The sequence below is a fragment of the Ipomoea nil genome, unplaced genomic scaffold (genome assembly GCF_001879475.1).
Source record: "Ipomoea nil cultivar Tokyo-kokei standard unplaced genomic scaffold, Asagao_1.1 scaffold2647, whole genome shotgun sequence".
NCBI lineage: Eukaryota > Viridiplantae > Streptophyta > Magnoliopsida > Solanales > Convolvulaceae > Ipomoea > Ipomoea nil.
Genome location: NW_017619075.1, coordinates 2,515,173 through 2,537,267, shown reverse-complemented (window position 1 = coordinate 2,537,267; position 22,095 = coordinate 2,515,173).

Sequence of the window (22,095 nt, the reverse complement as noted above, 5' to 3'; positions counted from 1 at the left end):
TTAATTCCTCTCATTCGTTCTTTCCTTTTATTATCTGACTCGTGGCCGTTTCGCAGAACCTCACCTTCCAGATGGAGATGAGTAAGCGGCTGCAGAACTACAAGACCGAGATGCGGTCTATGGCCCTCAAGTTACGCCAGACGGAGGAGGCCTTTCTGGAAGAGCAGGCGAAGCATCTCAAGGTGGTGGAAGTGCACAACTCCGAGATGCTGAGGGTCACCCGTCAGTGGGAGGAGGAGCGGGACAAGGTGGCGATGATCGCTGCGACCTCCGTTGAGGATTACAAGAAGTCGGCCGCTTTTGAGGCGGATGTGAAGGCGGCGATAGAGGCTCGCCAAAAGGAAATTGCCAAGGAGTGGCTGTCGACGCCGGATGGTGACGAGTTCCTCCTGGACTTGGGCGAGCGTGACTATCGCCTTGGCTTTCGCGAGGCGCAGACAGAAATCCACTCTGCTTTGCTGGTCCGCGACTCCTCTTTCACTCCCGAGGGCTGGGGCCTCAAGCCCGTGATAGACGCTCTTCCAGCGACTGAAGGACCATCGACGACTGTTGACCCGGCAGCTCTTCCGGCAGCTGCTGATCCGGCGACTCTTCCTGCAGCAACACCTCCTGAGCTCGCCGAGTCCTCTCTTCAGGCTGAGGACCCTTCTTCTGTTCCCCTGGCTGGACCAACGGCAGGGGCTCAAGTTGAAGGGATTGATGTCGACACCCCCTCCCCAGTAGTTTAGGGCTATTCTTTTAGGATAGTCCCTTTTTGTAAAGGCTGGCCTCCTTCTCGGGCCTTTTTTAATTTTAATAAAATTCCCATTTTCTCTTCCTTTTCGTATTATCTTGGGCTCGACGCTTTTTCTTTAACCTTGTTTCTTTAAATGCTCGCCGAGTCCCTCAGTCGAGGCGATTCCTCATGGCTTTTTCACGGAAACGACTTTCCTAACTCTTTCTCGCCGAGTCCCTCAGTCGAGGTGACTCCTTAGACTTTTTCTTTCTCAGAAACGTTTAGGGTCAGTGCCCCATTGTTTCTTTAAATACTCGCCGAGTCCCTCAGTCGAGGCGACTCCTCTTGGCTTTTTCACGGAAACGACTAAGGGTCTGGGCCCTTGTTTCCTAACTCTTTCTTGCCGAGTCACTCAGTCGAGGCGACTCCTTAGGCTTTTTCTTTCTCAGAAACGTTTAGGGCCAGTGCCCCGTTGTTTCTTTAAATACTCGCCGAGTCCCTCAGTCGAGGCGACTCCTCTTGGCTTTTTCACGGAAACGACTAAGGGTCTGGGCCCTTGTTTCCTAACTCTTTCTTGCCGAGTCCCTCAGTCGAGGCGACTCCTTAGGCTTTTTCTTTCTCAGAAACGTTTAGGGTCAGTGCCCCGGTTGTTTCTTTAAATACTCGCCGAGTCCCTCAGTCGAGGCGACTCCTCTTGGCTTTTCACGGAAACGGCTAAGGGTCTGGACCCTTGTTTCCTAACTCTTTCTTGCCGAGTCACTCAGTCGAGGCGACTCCTTAGGCTTTTTCTTTCTCAGAAACGTTTAGGGTCAGTGCCCCGTTGTTTCTTTAAATACTCGCCGAGTCCCTCAGTCGATGCGACTCCTCTTGGTTTTTTCACGGAAACGACTAAGGGTCTGGGCCCTTGTTTCCTAACTCTTTCTTGTCGAGTCCCTCCGTCGAGGCGACTCCTTAGGCTTTTTCTTTCTCAGAAACGTTTAGGGTCAGTGCCCCGTTGTTTCTTTAAATACTCGCCGAGTCCCTCAGTCGAGGCGACTCCTCTTGACTTTTTCACGGAAACGACTAAGGGTCTGGGCCCTTGTTTCCTAACTCTTTCTCGCCGAGTCCGGGGAGTGATTAACCGTAACTTGTACTTTTATTCAAGTCTCTCAGGACCCTCGGGCCCATACATGTTCTGTGCCTTTCTATTGATAGAACTTCTTTAGGTGGATGACGTTCCAAATCTGGTCCACGGGCTTGCCCTCCATGGTTTCCAATTTGTAGGTTCCAGCTTGGACAACCGCGGCAATGCGGTATGGTCCTTCCCACTTAATCGCAAGCTTGCCCCCCTCTGTGGGCTGACTGGCCTGTCGATCCCGTAGTACGAGGTCGCTGACCTGGAAGGCTCGCGGACGAATCCTCCGATCGCGATATCTTCTTACCGCCTGTTGGTATTCAGCCTTTCACGCACTCGCGGCTTCCCTTTTTTCTTCTAAGAAATTTTTCTCAATTAAAAGACTCTCTTCGTTCTCCGTGTCTGAATAGGTACGGACCCGGTGAGTGGGCTCGACCACCTCAATTGGAACCTTGGCCTCAAAGCCGTACGCGAGTGAGAATGGACTCTCTCCCGTTGCTCGCCGCTGGGTAGTGCGATAAGCCCATAGGACTCGGTCAAGCTCATCCGCCCAATTCCCTCGAATATCTTCCAATTTCTTCCGAATCCCATCCACTAGCGTTCGGTTCACGTTCTCGACTTGTCCGTTGGCCTGTGGGTATGCCACCGACACTTTAGTGTGGCGGATATCGTGTCGGCGGCAGAAGTCGGCGAATGCCTGACAATCGAACTGTCGCCCGTTGTCGCTGACAATGTGCTCGGGCAGGCCGAAGCGGCAAATCACCCTTTTCCACAAAAAGCGTCGGCATTGGTACTCGGTTATGGTAGCCAGTGGTTCCGCCTTGACCCATTTGGTGAAGTAGTCGATAGCTACGACACAGAACTTCAGGCCTCCGGGGGCGACTGGTAATGGCCCCAACAAATCAATCCCCCACTTGGCAAATGGGATGGCAGTGGTGACCGGCGTGTAAAAGGTAGCTGGCCGAGTGTCCTTCTTGGCGAATGCCTGGCAAACGCTGCACTTGGATATCCATCCAATACAGTCCCGCATCATGGTTGGCCAATAATATCCTTGGACGACTAACTTCCGAGCGAGCGTGTGGGCGCCTTGGTGCGCGACACAAATGCCTCTATGGGCTTCGTCCATTATTTTCTCGGCCTCGGGCCTTAGCAAACATTTTAACAAAGGTCCTCCGAACGACCGTTTATATAATTGCCCATCAATGATTTGGAAAGAGGGGGCCTTTCGTCGAACCCTTGCAGCGACTCCCGGGTCTTCCGGTAACTCGCCTTTTTCTATGAATCGCCGTATGTCCTCTATCCAGAACATCTCGGGGTTTTTCTCCTGGTCCCATTCCTCGCCAGTCACTTGCTGGATCCTTAGCGGTGTTTCTTCAATGCTTGGTCGACTTAGCTCCTCCTTCTGACAGATTTTTACCAGGTGGTCCGGTACTCCTTCCAAGGCAATCTTGGACAATATGTCAGCTTCTACGTTATCCGTTCGGGATATATACTCTATTTCGTAGGCTCCGAACTCTTTTAACATCTTGACTGCGCGCTCTCTATATAGAGTCATCCGGGCATTCTTGGCCTCGCATGTGCCTGAGATCTGCCTGACTACTAATCTAGAGTCAGTCTTGACTTGTAACCTCTCGACCCCTAAGGCCCTGGCGAGTCGGAGGCCGTTTAACATAGCTTCGTACTCGGCCTCGTTGTTGGAGGCTTGGAACAGGTAGCTCAAGGCATAATACAGTCGGAATCCTTCAGGAGTGATAAGTACGACACCACCTCCACAGTGCTGTCGACTTGATGCTCCGTCCGCGTGCATTTCCCACCACTCGCCTAAGCAGTTCTCCATGGCGTGTTCCTTCTCTTCCTCACTCGCCGTGCATTCGACCAAGGCTTGACCTTTTATGGAAGGCCGGGGCTGGTACTCAATCCCATACTGGGTTAGCTCTACGACCCATTTTACCAGGCGGCCGAACGACGATGGGTTTCGCAAAACGCTTCCGAGCGGTTGGTCTGTCAGCACTCGGACGGTGTGGGCTTGGAAGTAGGGTGCCAACTTGCGCACGGTGATCACCAATGCATATACAATCTTTTCCAAGGTGGTATACCTTGACTCGGCGGCCTTCAGGGAGCGGCTCACGTAATAAACCGGGTGTTGGACTCGTTCTTCCTCTCGGACCAACACCGAACTCACCGCCTTGCAGGAGGCGGCTAAGTACAGAAATAAGGGCTCGCCCGCCTGGGGGGTAGACAATACCGGGGGTGTCGAGAGGTATTTTTTCAATTCCTCAAACGACTGCTGGCACTCAGGGGTCCAAGCGAATCCTTCCTTCTTCTTCATGGCTTCGAAGAAAGGCACGGTCTTATCCGCCGCCTTGCTCAGGAAGCGGCTAAAGGCGGCCAGTCGGCCGGTCAACCGTTGCAGGTCTTTTACGGTGCTGGGAGGCTGCATGTCGACGATGACCTGTACTTTCTCAGGGTTAGGCTCGATACCTCGCTTGGTGACCATGTAGCCCAGGAACTTTCCCCCTTGAACGGCGAACGTGCATTTCTTAGGGTTCAACCGGAGGTTGTACTTTATCATCACTTTAAAGCAGTCGGCCAGATCTTCGGCGTGTTTGCTCTCCTCTCGGCTCTTGACGAGCATGTCATCGACGTACGCGGCCATCGATTTTCCCAGCAGGTGCTGGAATAGTCGGGCCACCATTTGGGTATATGTGGCTCCGGCGTTCTTGAGCCCGAAGGGCATGACTCGGTAACAATAAACCCAGTCCGGCGTCAAAAACGCGGTCTTTTCTTCGTCCGCCGGGTGCATGAATATCTGATGGTACCCCCTAAAGGCGTCCATAAAGCTCAACAGTGCCGACCCCGCCGTCTCGTCGACCAGTTGATCGATCCGAGGTAAGGGAAACGGGTCTTTTGGGCAGGCCTTATTAAGGTCGGTGTAGTCCACGCACATCCGCCACGCCGGGGGCTTGGGTACAAGGACCACATTCGCCAACCACTCCGGGTACTTAACCCCGCGGACGTGTCCGGCTGCTAGTAGCGTGCTCACTTCTTTCTTCACAAATTTTCTTCGGTCGTTGGCCAGGTATCGCTTCTTCTGCATGACTGGTCGATGCTCGGGATCCACGGCGAGTCTGTGTGATATGATCGATCGGTCGACGCCAGGCATGTCCTCCGGGCCCCAGGAGAAAACCATCCGGTGTTCCCGGAGCACCTTTATAATCTCTTCCTTTACTTTCTCGGGGAGGCTGACTCCAATTCGGACCCATCGGTCCGGCTGTGTGGAGTCGATATCGACTTCCTCCAACTCGACGGCAGGCTCCGGACGAGGTATTATCGTCTTTTTTGGGGGCCTCTCGGTGATCTCATGGACCTGCATCTCGCGTTTGCCCATCCCTCTGCATGCCTGTAGATAGCAGTCGCGGGCGACTTTACGGTCACAGCGCACCGTACCTATTCCGTTTGGCGTGCGGAATTTTAAGCAAAGATGCTCGATTGAAATCAGAGCTCCTATATCCTCGAGACCCGGTCGACCGAGTATAGCGTTATGCGAACAGGCCAGGTTCACCACAATGAACTTCATGCTGAGTTTCTGTACATCTGGGTAACTGCCAATCTCAACTGGAAGTGTGATCGATCCTTCCGCCTCCACCGAGTCCCCTGTGAAACCGGCGAGGGGAGTTTTGACAGGATTCAACTGTTCTCGAGTCATTCCCATTTTGATGAAGGTTTCTAGGTATAGCACATTGACGCTGCTTCCGGTGTCTACCAGGATTCGTCGAACGACAACGCCATTGATATCCATGGCTATAACCAACGCATCTCGATGCGGTATTTCTCCGGCTGGTAAATCTCTGTCGGTGAACACGATGGGCTCTCGGCACACCTTTTTAGGGTTCTCCTCGCGTCCGTACACGTCCCGACGTACAACTGGCGGGCCCAGGCTTTTCTGGTGTTCGCTGAGTCACCACCTTCCAGCCCGCCGACTATCATGTTGATAACCGGCTTCTGGCGCCACTGAGCCTCCTCCTCTTCAGGAGCCGGCTGCTTGCCTCGACAGTTTTCGGCAACGGCGGCGGGATCCTCATCCCCTCGATTGACCGATCTCCGCCTCCACTGATTAGGAGGCGGGGTTCCTTGCTGAATGATACCCTCCATGATCTTCTTCAGGTAGAAGCATTCCTCCGTGCTGTGGGTATAAGATTTATGATAACGACAGTACTTAGAGGTCTTACCAGTCTCTTCGTTCGCCGTGCAATCGTCGATCGGCGGAGGTAGAGGCAGGGCAACCGCTTGTATCTCGTGGACCGGCCGTTCGGGAGCCGGCCGATAGGCGTGGACGACGGGTCTGTCGTACGGTCGTCTGACCTCGGGTCGCCGAGTTACGTCCGGGCGCCTTTCCTTGGTTTCATCTCGCGTCCTCTTCCCGCTGGCGGATCCGCCGACTTCGCCCTGCCGCTTATGCTTCATAGCCTGCTCTGTGTTGGCCCTCTTGTTGGCCATATGAATGGCTTCTGCGTAGGTGGCCGGGCGATTGTCCCTCAGGTCTCGGTATAGCTGGCCGGACCGCAAGGACTCGATGAAGAAGGTGAGCGCCGTTTGGTCCTCGACCTCCTCTATGGACTGGATTTCTTTCTGCCCGCGGGCCAGATAGGTTTTCAAGGACTCGCCTTCATCCTGATGAATGTCGCCCAAGTGTGTTAGGTCCTTTTGTGGTTTGATATTAGCGGCATAGTGGCTCATGAAGCGGTCCGCCAGCTCTTCAAAGCTGTGAATCGACCCCGAGGGCTGTGCCACTAGCCACCTTTGTGCTGATCCTTTCAACGTGGGTAAGAAAGCGCGGCACATGACCGGATCTCGTACCCCCAAACCCTGCATCTTAGCCTGATAGCTCAGCAAATGCTCTCGGGGATCGCCGGTTCCATCGAACGTGGCCTGCTCCGGGAACTTGAAATCACCCGGTATCTTAAAGGCCATGACCTCGTCCGAGAAGGGTAAGGCGGTCAATAACGTACGTCCTGGGGATTTGGCTTTCCCCTCCATCCGTTCTTTCAGATTTCGCACTTCTTGGACTAAGTTCGCCACTTCGACCCTCTCCCGGGTGCGATTTCCCGTGGATTCCGTGCTCTCACCGACTTCAGACTCGGCCGGTTGGTCGTGGTTGCGGAGGGGTTGCTCCACGCGGCGAGTCTCAGTCCTGGTTCTTTTGGTACGGTTCTTCTCTCGTGCAGCTTGCCGATATGGGGCACGACTGGGTTCCTTCCGACCCAATCGTTCTCTTGCCGACCGCCGCCCGACGCTGGGACCCAGCCGAGAATGAATGGACTGTACCGGTTGGCTTTCGGCCCGTCGGTTCTGTTTCCGGTTATCGGGCCTATGGGGCGGCTGTGAATCGCGTTGTGGCTGGCGAGTGACGGACTGTTCTCTCGCTCCTCGGCTTACTTCGGCGCAAGCGCTCCCGATTGCACGTAGCTGCTCTAGGGTGAGCAGCACTTGGGGCAACTGTTGGTTTATCGGTGGTGTCGGCGGCGGTGTTGTCTCATTTTCCCGGCTCCGGGTGTTTCTCCGATTCAGCTGGCTTCTCAGGTCTGCCTCCCGTCCATTGTCGTGACGGCTTGATTGTTCCTCACTTCCCGCCATGTCAGGAGCTTTCCTAATTCGACCGACACTCTCGTTGTCGTTTCTTGGACTCGCCTCACTCAGGAGGACACGTGACTCTTAGTTTCAACCCCACAGACGGCGCCAGTGATGGTTTTTGGGTTTTCAGGCCCAAGGAGGTCCAACACAACCTTCGGCTGGAGGATACACCTTTCAATAAAAATGTACGCCTGTATTGGAAATAATGCTAGCGCTCGGAATCTCTTTTGTATTCTCCCCCTTCCGGGTATTCAATCGTCTGTCCTTTTACAAGAGTGGAGGAGCCTTTATATAGCGGCTCCTCCTCTACCGACTTGAAGGCCCTTAATGGCCGAGACTAATTAAGATGTGGAGCCGTTGGACGCCATTACTCGGTCGACCAACGACTCTTCCGGGCTCATAACAGCCTGACTGAGTCCTGCTTTCAATGCCCTAACGGCTCCCTTTTGAACGAGCCTCTTCAATGCTTTCAACGGCTCCTTGAACCGAGTCTTTCCCTGGGCTTGGGCCTTGGTCGACTCCTCGTCTTGGCCTAAGCTCCCACTGGGCCCCTCTTTAGCAGTTCAGATCCGGACCCCATGCTTGGGCCTGGGCCGACTCCAGGGCTCGGCCCAATTGCTCTCCAGGCCCCTCTCGATGCTGGCCCACTTCTCCTGTCTCGAACCATTTTCTTTGGGCCCTTATCTCTTGGGTCGGGGTCCTTACCCCATCAGAACAATTCAGTTCGATTCGAGTTTTTACCGAACCATTCGGTATACAAGAATCTATTACCGTTCGGTTGTTCGGTATTGATAGTACTAATTCAACCGGATGTTGGTTATATGTACTAAATATATAAAATATATGTATGAACAAGAGGAAGAACACAAGAAAAATAGCTCAAATCCCTCCTTTATTAATGTTGTGCTTGTATATCAATGTAGAGAGAAGGAGGAGGATAAATAGTTTAAGAGAGAGAGCCGAAAGATGGCCCAAAATGGCCTCCCCTCACTTAGAGGGCTAGAAGTCCTTTTATAGGGCCACCGAGGTGGCGGGTTTGACCCATCTCGGGTTTGACCCGTCACCTTTAACCCCAACCCGTAGGTCAAGACCCGAACCGCGAGACCCCGACCCGATTGTAAGCGGTGGCACGGACCCGGGGTATATAACTTATCATAAAGCCCCCACAGCCCGTCCTCTGACGACGAGTTAACGAGGAAGGGTTCGGGCTGGAAAAATGGGTTACACGGTCCGTGACATGTGCCGGTTGCCTCGTTAAAAAACCTTAGGCTAATAAAAAAACCCAGTGGGAAAAACTTTAGCCAAGGGAAAAAGAGTACAACGCTCAACACAGTCTAGTGGACCGAAAGGGAGCGCCCGACCCAGTGGTCGGACTTGAACGCAACTTGCGAAAGGTCGAGCCCAACCGGTTCAAAGACCGGATTGCCGGGCATGACTGGGATCCGGAGATCTATCTAACCAACTACGGGGTTGGATTTGCTCACGATCGAAAGATTGGATTCATTCGGGCGAAACGCTACTCGGGCGAAACTAAAAAGCGATCGGGCGAAAAGAACGTGATTCGACTGTTTTGACCGACGAACGTGCTACTCGGGCTGGCGCAGCCCCCACTCCCGTAGGTGCGAGAATCGTCAGCACAAGGGAGTGGATACGACGGGTTGCCGATCGGGAAAAGACATCGCGGTCGGGAAATACCTCGACCGGTTCCGCGATGCGAGTGCACCCTGCCACAACTACTACGTCGACGGTCGGGAATGATATTGCTAACAAGCGGTACATACACATCGCTAAAAAAGCGGTAAAACATCACACAAAGAAGATAAACACATCGTTGAAAAGCGGCATCGCCAAAAGGCGGTAAACACATCGCTGAAAAGCAGCATCGCTAAGAAGCGGGGTAAATACATCGCGCGGCATCGCCCAAAGGCGGTATATATATCGCTGAAACAACGGCATCGCTAAGAAGCGGGATAAATACATCGCGCGGCATCGCCCAAAGGCGGTATATACATCGCTGAAAAAAGCGGCATCGCTAAGAAGCGGGATAAATACATCGCGCGGCATCGCCTAAAAGCGGAAACAACATCGCTAAAACGCGGCATCGCTAAGAGGCGGAATACATCGCGCGGCATCGCCTAAAAGCGGAAACAACATCGCTAAAACGCGACATCGCTAAGAGGCGGAATACATCGCGCGGCATCGCCTAAAGGCGGTATATACATCGCTGAAACAGCGGCATCGCTAAGAAGCGGGATAAATACATCGCGTGGCATCGCCCAAAGGCGGTATATACATCGCTGAAAAAATCGGCATCGCTAAGAAGCGGGATAAATACATCGCGCGGCATCGCTAAGAAGCGGGATAAATCGCGCGGCATTGCTTAAAAGCGGAAACAACATCGCTAAAAAGCGGCATCGCTAAGAAGTGGAATACATCGCTAAAAAGTGGCATCGCTAAGAAGCGGAATACATCGCTGAAAAGCGGCATCGCTAAGAAGCGGTATCACCCGGTATAACCGGACTCATAGCCCCGGTGGTGGCAATGCCGACCTAACCGGTCACAGAGTGCCAGTGGTGGCGAGGCCAACCTAACTGATCTTTAGAAACACCGGAGGCGGCAACGCCAACCTACTCGGTCTAACAAGGCGCGTGGCTCACTTTCCCTTCTCGTCGGAGGTGGCAGTGCCGACCTGCTCGAGGTGGAAAAGCGCGTTGGATGACCGGGCTAATGGCCTCCAGGCGATCCCCACGCCAGCATCGTAGAGTGCCAGTGGTGGCGAGGCCAACCTAACTGGTCTTTAGAAACACCGGAGGCGGCAGTGCCAACCTACTCGGTCTAACAAGGCGCGTGGCTCACTTTCCCTTCTCGTCGGAGGTGGCAATGCCGACCTGCTCGAGGTGGAAAAGCGCGTTGGATGACCGGGCTAATAGCCTCCAAGCGACCCCCACGCCAGCATCGCCTTATCTGGGCAGACGGGTTGAACCGGCCGCTCTAGGCCGACCAGGCGCATGGCCTCAGGCGACCCACATACCAGTAAGCCGACCGGGCGCATGGCCTCAGGCGACCCACATATCAGTATGTTACCCGAGCAGACGATTTGAATCGGCTGCTCTAGGCCGACCGGGCACATGGCATCAGGCGACCCACATACCAGTAAGCCGACCGGGCATATGGACTCAGGCGACCCACATATCGGTATGTTATCCGAGCAGACGATTTGACCCGGCCGCTCCTCAAACGACCGCCGCCCACCCTGTCCAGTCCCCCACTGTCGGACGCACTTAAGTATAAGGTCGTGTGGCAGTGGAATTAGCGGCCGGGCGAACTCAGGGCGTGGTCTCGCTGTCGGGCTATTGCCCTCGCCGGCTTTAACCGGAAAAAAGCGCCGGCTTTAACCGGAAAAAAGTTTAACGACATTGCGATCGTAAGTCGGAGCCTCGTCCGATTGGTCCGGAGACCCAAAATTGCCTACGTGGTAGGGCTTGGTGCCAGGGCTTTTCCCGGGCTTTAAAAATGCCGGTGGTGGCGAGGCCGACCTGACCGGGCTCTACGTGCCGGTGGTGGAAATACCAACCTAACCGGACTTATTACAACTAATTACAATTTTCGGAGTACAAGCTACAGCCTATACAATTTTCTAAGTATAATTATAAGGCACTTATAACCTATACAATTTGTACTATGACTATTTTAAGTACAATTTAAAAAATAAAGCATGATGACTTCAATTGGGGATATCATCATTAATTCCATGCACCTTGGTATGCCGCACCATACTGGAGTAACAAATTAAAGGATATGTGGACATGCATTTACCCAGGAGTACGTGTCACCATAGGAGTGTTTAGTGCATGCATTTTTTCTTTTGTGTTACTCTCTCCTTCCACTGTCTTGTTTTCTGTAATCCACCACCATACCCTCAACCAATTAACTTGCATGCAATATGCAACTACTGCCTTCAATTTTCTGCTCCACCATCACTCCCTAATCACAATCTACCGCCACTGTTCTTGCTCTCTTTTCGCATGCAGGCCGCAAACAACGCTTCTGGGAGCTGGGAACAGTGATCTGTTTCAAGCCTATTCTGCAATTGTTCGCCGGAGATGGAGGGGATAACCTTCAACCTGGGTGTAACTTCATCAAAACAATAAGAGACACACAAGGAGGGAAAGATAGAGGATTAGATCTCTATAACGAAGCAGAAGCAAGGCATGGTACTGGATCATCTTCTAAAGTTGATGAGAAGGAAGATTCTGATATTAAATTCTTCTTTGCTAATGGTGAGATGGGATGGTGGATTTGCAGCTGCTTGCAGAAGGAACTTCAGGTTCTTCTTTGGCGAAATCGGCGAGACCCCGCATCATTGGCGGCTTTGTTGTTGAGTTCCCCGGCATTAGCGGTATCTTCCTTTCCTTGCTGCTATTTTACTTGGAAAATTTTTCCCTCCCGTCCTCCTCAGATCCGTGGAGTTGCCATAAACACCAGTAATGAATCAACACCAAGAACCAGTGATGAGGAGATGATCAGGAGTCCGAAAAATAATCAAAAACTTGCAATAGTGTGAATTGATGATGAGAAGGATTTCTTGACTTACCCGATGGGTTTGGAGTTATTGATTTGCATGGTGATTTCCTCTGCAGTTTCATGAACCGGTAGACTGTAAGTTGCTTGCAAACAACCACTGCTCGGCGTGTGGACTGAGTTTCTTGATGGCGAGGATGAGACACGATGAAGATGGCGAGATCTCACAAGATAAAGGATCAATAGCTTCAGGTTTTCCTCGTATCGTTTAATGAGAAGTAGAAATAGAAAAGGAACCAATCAGGCAGTGTAGTCCAGCGGTTGGTGCGTTGGCTTGGTAATTTGAGCACCAGGGTTCAAATCTAGCCATTTCTGTTTCTAGAATCTTTGTGTAGTATTTTTTCTTCTCATTGCCGGAACGTAGCTTTTTGCCACGGTCCCCACAGACGGCGCCATTTGATAATACTAATTCAACCGGATGTTGGTTATATGTACTAAATATATAAAATATATGTATGAACAAGAGGAAGAACACAAGAAAAATAGCTCAAATCCCTCCTTTATTAATGTTGTGCTTGTATATCAATGTAGAGAGGAGGAGGATGGCCCAAAATGGCCTCCCCTCACTTAGAGGGCTAGAAGCCCTTTTATAGGGCCACCAAGGTGGCGGGTTTGACCCATCTCGGGTTTGACCCGTCACCTTTAACCCCAACCCGTAGGTCAAGACCCGAACCGCGAGAACCCGATCCGACGGTAAGCGGTGGCACGGACCCGGGGTATATAACTTATCAGGTATATTATCGAATCTAACTAGTTTGGTACGGTTCAGTTCGAGAAAACTGAACCAAATTGTCCACCCTTAAAGTTAATTACCAAAATGGTCCCTTGACTATAGTGAATTACCAATTTAGTCCCAAGTTAGCGGTTGACTAACGGTCAAACAAACGGAGGACCAAATTGGTTAAGATTTTTAAAGTTGAAGGACTTAATTGGTCAAAAAAAATAGTCAAGAACCAAATTGGTAATTTCGTTATAGTCAAGGGACCATTTCGGTTATTAACTCTTATTTTTATTTTTCACATTCTACCCTATTGTACATATTATTTGAATGGAAAATTAATTCCTATTAATTTTATGTTTTAAAAGACATTTTTAATTATAAATTCTATATTTGATATGATTCTTAAATATGTAAAAATGAAAAAAAATAAATTAGTTAATACAAAAGATTAAATTATACGGAGTAAATAGTCCTGAAATAAATAAATACACCAAATTTAACACCAAAAGAAATATTCTTAGCATATTTTTACACTAATTTTTTTCATCTCCAGTCCATTACACCAAATTATGCACCAAATTTTATTCTTTCATTAAAATAACTAGTATTTCGCCCGTGCGATGCACGGAATAGATTTGTTATAATATACGGAGTATTAAAAAATATTTGGATTGATATATAATTATTTAAATTAGAACATCAAATATTATATAGTGCAATTGAATATATGATTTGGATTATTTTTGTGTTTTGATGTTATCATTGTTTGAATTTGAGCAAATAATTGCTCAAATTAATAGTTAAAGTGTAGATGTACGCATGTGGTGCTGTAATTTTAGAGATTTTATTTATCATTGTTTAGTATATTTTTTTTTTTAAATTACGCATGTGGGTTCGATGTTGTTCGGTCGTGGATCCGCTGCCATGCTCGCATGGTTGCTCCGGCCGTCGCTAGTAATTTCTTCGGTAGTGGTAGGCATGCATCCCACACAGCTCCATTCCGTGTTTTCCATATGTGATATAAAATTGCAGCTGCGTAGATAATTCCATCAGTGTCTAGAACATTCAAGATTGCACTAAACCATTAATGAAAAATATTCGTCACAATATTTGGAAGTGGAAGGTTGGATTGAATCCACATGAAACTTGCATAGCCACAAAACACTAATGAGTGCATAGTGTCCTCATTGATAATCCACACATGGCACACATCGGATCAACCTTTACCCTCTTTATAAGCAAGTTGTTTGTAGTGGAAGTATATCACTTATAGCTCTCCCTAGAATGTTTTCCTTTGGATGGAATTTAAAGTTTCCATAGAGTAATCCATTTACTGAATACACCTTCACTATTGTCTATAATATATACATATACATACATACATACATACATATATATATATATATATATATATATATATATATATATATAAAATACTTACTTTTGTTATATTTTGCTTGTCATCTATCTTACTTCTAATTCCAGAGTACTTCATAAAATTTTCAATCCGTCCAGCACCAATTTCACCGCCTCTCAGAATCTTCATCATTATGTCATCCCAAAATAACTATTATATCATAAATAAGAAATAAAAAATTCAAGAAATAATAATAAAAAAGAAACAAATTAAAGTAACTATTATATCATAAAAAACAAATAAAAATTTCAAGAAACAATAATAAAAAAAAGAAAAACTCAAAGTCTCAAATTAAAGCAGATTAAAGGTGTACCTTCCTCGCTGGAATCGGTAGTTTGTTGTCTCCGCAATAACATTGCCCAATGTAATATTCTCAATCTTGATGATCAACCTAGCTAGTTCCTCCATGTTAGCTCTAAAATGGGAGGGAGAAGAATCGGTGGAGAATGGGAGGGAAAAGAATCGGTGGAGACTGGAGACTTCGAGAGAGAGGGAGAAAAAAGAGAGTAACTATCTTCTGAGTTGTCTCTATTTATATATGAAATTTGGCGGGTTGAGCCGCAGTCAAAGAAGTAGTTATCTTGGGCATAAACGGTTGGAGTCTTTGAGAGCTATGGCACTTTATTTCTTTCGTATTGTATACTATGGCACTTTATTTCTTTCGTATTGTATACTAAACTTTGCAAGCAATCAGCATTTTATTGCTAAAATTTTAGTCATAGTCTGAACAGAGCTAGTTGTGAGAAGAGTGTGGGCTTAGTAGGCCAGACATGATATACTCAGAAGTTAATTTTATCAGTTCTGCATTGATTTGTACTTGTTTGGAGCAATTAAGAAACCAGGAAGACCATTTTTAAGAGGTTCAACTCCAAGAGAAGTAGATTGACTGAGAGCTTTGAGTACAACTATGGCGATTTCATCCCTCTGCTTAGGCCCTTTTCAAGAGGTTATGTTAAGAAGTGCAGAGACTTGCAGAAAAGGAGATTGGCATTTTTTAACAATTACTTTGTATCTATTTCTAGTTTGTTGCTTTTGTTGTATTAATGTCTACTCGTGCCTCACTTTTATGATGCTTCTTTATGTTTATCATTTAGGAGGAATACACAAAAAGTGGTGTTCATCCACTCACAGCATCTCTTTACCAGATGGACAGACAGAACTATGTTTCTATTAAGATCATATCTGAGAACTCGTCTCCAAAAGGTAACCATAAATTATCTATTTTGGTATGCAATTTTTAAGCAACTATGAGATGTTCAATTTGCTTGTTACACGTGCAAATTCTAAGGGTTTTGTTTCTAAAAATTTTGAGGATGAGATCTAAACTTATATTTTAACTTAGGCAAATTATACCGTGCACCAGGACGCACAATGCATTGTTTACAGAACTTACATGTGGTAATCACCAAATCCATTAGACTGTTATGCACAAATCAAATTTCAGCACATGAAATCTGCATTCAGCTTTAGATGAACATGTGAACAAACCCCAACCAAGTTGGTAAGGAAGTTGGTTTTGTAACCTCAAGGTTCTAAGTTTCGACTTCCCATGGGAAGTGGGAACTACAAATTGGCCTTCTTGGTTTGAGCCGGTCAGCTATGGACAACCTAAGTTGGTTTACCTCTATGTGGTCCTTTGCCGGTTAGGGTCACAAGGCGGGTTTCATCCAAAGCGCACTTCATCGAGCTTTCCGGTAAATCAAAGCTTTAGATGAACATAGACAACATGCTATTACAAGTCACATATTCCACAACAAAGCGCATGTAAATCATTTATCAGCATTCAAAATTCAAAATTATGATTTATTCTGAACAAATCTAAAAGAGCTCTTGTTTAAACGGAGTAGTTTAGTGTATATTCCTCCCATTTTCTATACTAGATCATGGACATTCAGCCCCTGGACATAGAAGAATAACAGAAACCACATGGTAATGATGTCAATCGCAACTTTACTTGTGTACAAGCATAGAGGTTTGAAAAGATTGACCTTATAATGAATTTGCAGAGGATAAAAAGAAACAAGACTACAGGTTGTGAAGAATGAACTGATATCTATCATGTCATGTCCTACTTGCAAGAGAAGTTGAAACCTTAAACACATAGTTGTCCACCTCAATTAGGCTACAAAATCAAGAATAGCAGTTGCAGGAAGCTGAAAAAACAATTACACTCATAAATCAACATATGTTTAAGTGTTTAACATCCTAAAAGTCTCAGAACATATAAACTTATTCAATATGTCACATCTACAACAACCCATAATTATGAATGTTATTGAAGCCTCAGCATTCCCAGTTCAATATTTTACTCATTCTTATTACTAAACTTATCAAAGATGGAATTCACTGCAACATATATGAAATTTCATTGTTTTACCAAGATAAAATGAATTTGATTGCAACTTCAAAAACTACCAACAATTATAGAACAAGTGCTCATTATAGCCAAAGTAGAAAGAGAAGGTCTGAAACACTTTTCAAAGAAATAGCACAATAAATTTCCACTCTGGATTTCAATTAGAGGTATGAAGAACCTATATGCTGCACATTCAATTCAATCAAATAAACGATAAGAGCGAAAAGCACCAGAATGCCAAACTGGCCAAAGTTAGAAAGGTGGAAAACCCTAAAAAATTAAGGAAATCCATAATTCAAAAGCAGCTTAGCAAAATTTCACAGCAATCCGGAGCGTAAAGCACCAGAATGCCAAACGGGCCAAGTAGAAAGGTGGAAAACCCTAAAAATTTAAGGAAATCCATAATTCAAAAGCAGCTTAGCAAAATTTCACAGCCATCCGGAGCGAAACCCTAAAAATTTAAGGAAATCCATAATTCAAAAGCAGCTTAGCAAAATTTCACAGCCATCCGGAGCGAAACCCTAAAAATTTAAGGAAATCCATAATTCAAAAGCAGCTTAGCAAAATTTCGCAGGAAAGGCAGCAGAGGGTTGGGGGAGGAAAAAATTTGGACCATTTCTCGATTTGTGCGTGTCATCCTTGCGCAGGGGCCATGCTAATCTTCTCTGTATCGTTCCAATTTTATCGGATGTCCCCGAAGGGACATTCTTGTACATCAATGGCGGACTATGTGTACCGGAAGAGAGCTGGTTCATCGCCCGATGTGGGAGCTGCACAGAGAAAAGCGATACCTAGTTAAGAACTGAAGACCATTGTTCCTTAAAGTTAGGGGTGGGCACTTCGGTTCGGTTTATCCGAATCGAACCGAACTAGTAATAAAAAATTGAACGATTTGGAATTTTGTAATCCGAACGGTTTAGTATCGAACCGAACCAAATGCTATATAATTTTTTTAATAAATAATAATAATAATAATAATAATAATAATAATAATAATAATAATAATAATAATAATAAGTAAATTCAAGTTTCTTGATGCCTGTTCCAAGCTGTTCAGTTCTCATTTTTACTGGTACCGAACCTTAAATTTTTTATTTAATTTCTTTATAGCTTGTTTTCAACATTGCACTTTTGTTGTTTGTCGCAATTGTTCTTTACCTTACAATTATATCTAACTTGAGTTATATTTACAATATTCAGGATTTTCCTCAGTTTCATGTTTTTCTATAAATTTAATGTGTTTTATAGTCATTCTAATTTTGATTTCCAGTGCACTATAATTATTTTCTAGTACTGGAATATATTTCGAGTGCACTAGCAATGACAAATTGTGTCCAAAAATTAACTATATACTAATTGACACTTGTTCTTTTAATATCAACTATACAGATGGATGATTATTCATCTTATCAATAGAAATATTCCAACTGAACAATTGGTTGTGCAAAAACGTTAACTATTGTTTGGTAATTAGTACTTAGTATTCTGTTTAAACTTTGGGTTGCTATTTTGTTATATAATGTTTAGAGTTTGAGTTTGGATTATGTGAATATGTATTGTTTGGTAGTATGTTCGAAAAATTAGGAAATGTTGATATTTGGGGATCTTAAACTGTACATTTTAATATATTAATGGGGTGTTTGGTATGATGGAATTGCAATTCCATTCCTATCAAACTCCATGGAATTACAATTCCATGCTTTGTGAAATTGTAATTTCATTGTAAATTACCACTTTACCCTCATTATTATTATTATATTAATTAATATTATATAAGGCCATTTTAGTATTTATTCACTTCTTCCCTCTCAATTTCCCATTATTATATTCCTTTCTACCAAACAATGTAATTTAAATTCTCACTTTATTCTTTTTCCACAGAATTATAATTCCCCCCCCTCCCCCCCTAATTTCCTCCTTCCAACCAAACGCCCTGAGACCCTTGAACTTTACTCAAAAGTGCAATTAAGTCCTTGAACATAAAAAAAAAAAAAAAAACCGTAATTAAACGCTCGAATTTTTCATTTTGGGACGTCTAAACCCAGTAGCCGGTTATTCACCTGGAGTAACCGGTCATTTAAGATTCCTGCGAAATTTCGACAAATAAAAATCCCAATGACCATAAAAATTAAAAAAAAAAAATAAAAACAAAAATCTAGTGGCCTTGTCAACCGGAGAAGACGACCGGCCAGCCAAATCTGGTCGTCCTCTTCAATGGAGTCAATAAAAATGAGCATTTATTCATGATGTACAATATAATTTGTCTTTTCAATATCATCCCGGTAATATAATTTCTTTTCCTTAATCCCATTTCCAAATGGCAAAATTTCGATTTTTATTGACATAATATAATATAGAAAATTAAATAATTTAATCTATGAATTTTGAAATAGAAAAAAAAATTTTATGAAAATTGCTTATTAAAATTGTCTATATATGTTCAAGTGAAAATGGGTTGAAACCCTTACATAGGACATGGATTCATCAAGAATATCTAATCAAAAAGCTCTACCAGATTACAATTTAGTAATGAAAAAATGGGGTTGTTAACATTTTAGAGTATTATTATATTTTCTAGGACCCTTATTTATTTCCAATAAATATAGTTTAGCTAATTAACATTTCCTTCAAAGGGAAGAGAAAAGTATGGAGACACCAATCTCTTTGCATCAGCTTTCTCCATCATCTCATATTTGACATGAATTCAGCATTCCCAATTCAATGGCAATCACCTGTCATTTTTTCAGGGGAAACCAACAAAGAATGGAAGTTATTATCAACTTAAGAAAAGGGAGAAATATCAACAAGATTAGTAGATTACAAATAGAAGGCAGACAGCCTAGATATTAATCATATTATACAATGGTAGATGGTGACAACAATCCTAGATGATCATGGCTGACAATCTGATCAACAAATTTGACAAATCCAAATATCTAATGGTCTAATTGGAGATCAAGGAGTCAAAAGTACCACCTTAAGAAAGCAATAATTTTTAGCATCGTATTTTGAACGTTCAATCATAATAAAACTCGGATCTATTATTTCATATATTTCAAATTGTGCTAAAACAGTAGTAATTATATTTGTCAAAACGAACTAAATTTTAAATACTAAGGGGGCGTTTGATTCAAGTTATATAAGATAACCAAGGTTATATTTGCTTGGTAATATAAGATTTCTATGTTTGGTTCAAGTTATCTAACTTTTTCAAGAATGTCAAATAACCTCCGCATTAAGTTTTTAGCTATTGGAAGAGAATGTGAGATACCCTCCAATTTCTTAGGTAATCTCACATTCTCTTGTCTTATTACTAATGCTGGGCTTTGGGCTTTGGACGTTTAATCAATTTATCTTATTATCGTTATCTTATTACCGTTGTCTTATTTACATATCTTACTTTTAAACCAAACACAGAAATATAACATTCCCAATCTAACATTCCCTAAGGTAATCTAACATTCCGTGAACTAAACGCCTCCTAAGTTTCACCTAATAACAAATCAAGCAGCTTGGATAACTGCCTTTCATAATGGAATCAACTAAACAGGTATCTTGCACATCCTACTTGCAAAAAGTATCAAAACCTTCAACACTTCATTGTCTACCATGATTCAGCTATGAAATCAAGAACAAGATTATTATTGGGAAAGCTATATGATTTATATTATTACACTCATATACCATCACATTTTAAGTAATTCAAATCCAAAATGTTTTGTGCATTCAAATATAAGAATATATGCACAGACATATGCCCTGTTTGGTGAAATAGTTAACCTATCAATCAATTTTGGCTTATTTGACCACTATTAGCTGTTTGACTTGGTTAAACAATCAATATGAGTGTTTGATTAATTAGCTTTTTGTAACAACTTATTGCTTCAAAATGCTAAAATTCAAAAAACTGTTCAAAGTAGCTTTTTCGATCAGCTTTTTGATAAAGTCATTTTGTATGTAATCAGCTAGCAGCTAACACCTAATTTACCAAACACTTTTCTACAATCAGCTAGTGTTATCAACTAGTCAAACTCATTAACCTAATCAATTAACAGCTATTAGCTAACAGCCATTTACCAAACACCCCATAATCACAAAATTAACATTAAAAAAACAGAAACTCAAGCATGATTGAAAAGAATGAATAAATTTAACAAAACACAGTCAACACAACAATAGAATATGTACATATAAAAAAAAAGCATAGAGAATTGAAGACCTGCACACACTCAGATATGCACAAGTGTTTGTGTTTGTGACACTTAGCTTGACAATTGTTTGTCAATGTTACAATAAAGAGTACATATTTTATATTTATCACCTGGAATTCACTGCAAAAAATATGAAATTTCATTGTTTACCAAGATAAAATGCATTCAATTGCAACTTCAAAAACTACAAACAATCTAATTAGAGAATACAAAACACAGACACACAATTATGGAGCTAAGTGTTCATTGCAAAGCCAGAAACCTTTTCAAAGAAAAAGCATAACAAATTTCCACTATGGGTTTCAATTACAGGTGTGCAGAACCAACCTGCATACTTATTCAATTCTATCAAATAAACAGTAAGAGCAAAAAGACCACAAAAATGGTATAAAAGGGTACAACGATTTCAAATTCTCCAAAGTATCGTATATACCAGAATTCCGGTCTTTCCGGACGCCGTCAATATTAAGGAAATCCAAAACTCAAGAGCAGCTTAGCAAATACTTACCAAATTTTCGCAGGGAAACAAAGGATATCCATTGCAGAACATTTGGAGAGGCAAAAAAAATTTGGACCATTTCTCAATTTGTATCGTTCCAATTTTATCAGATGTCTCCGAAGAGACGTCAAGTGTTTCCATGGCGGACTATGTGTACTGGAAGCAAGCTGCTTCATCGCCCGATGTGGGAGCTGACAATATCAAGCAAGCAAGAAGCTTAGGGGCTCTTTAGTATTTTACTTTATATTGACAGTTGTAACAAGATTTGTAACCTCCCTTCCTGCTTCCCTTTTTTCTATGCTTTATCTTCTTTGTAAAAAACTTCATCATCATCTGTACAGCTCAGTAATGAAAACATAACAGAACTTTTTCATCTTCTTTCTCTCACTTTGATCTCTCCACTCGCTCGTCATGGTATCAGAGCCACGACAGCTAACCTATGCGGCTGCCGTCTCCTGCACCGGAGAAATTAGCCAGGGAGTGCATCCATCAACTACGATCGCACCATCCCCTGCATCTTCTACTAACACAGCCAACCCTAGTACTCCGCAGAGGAGGAACTCAGAGGATGAGGATATTGAGAATCCTCCCTTCCTAAGCAGCACAGAGAATGCAAATACAGATTTAATCAGCTCATATTTAGTCAGCTCTTCCCTCACAGGAGGTGGTAACAAAAATGCCAGATCTATGTCTAATGAAGCTTGTAGCACGACTGAGCAGCATCAGAAAGTAATTTTCCCCTTGCAAGATCAGAAAGGACAGGGTCAACAATCTACATCTGCAGCTGTCACTCTCATGCTAAAATTCAATATGCAGTCTGCTATGAATGAAGGTACAACAACTGTTATTA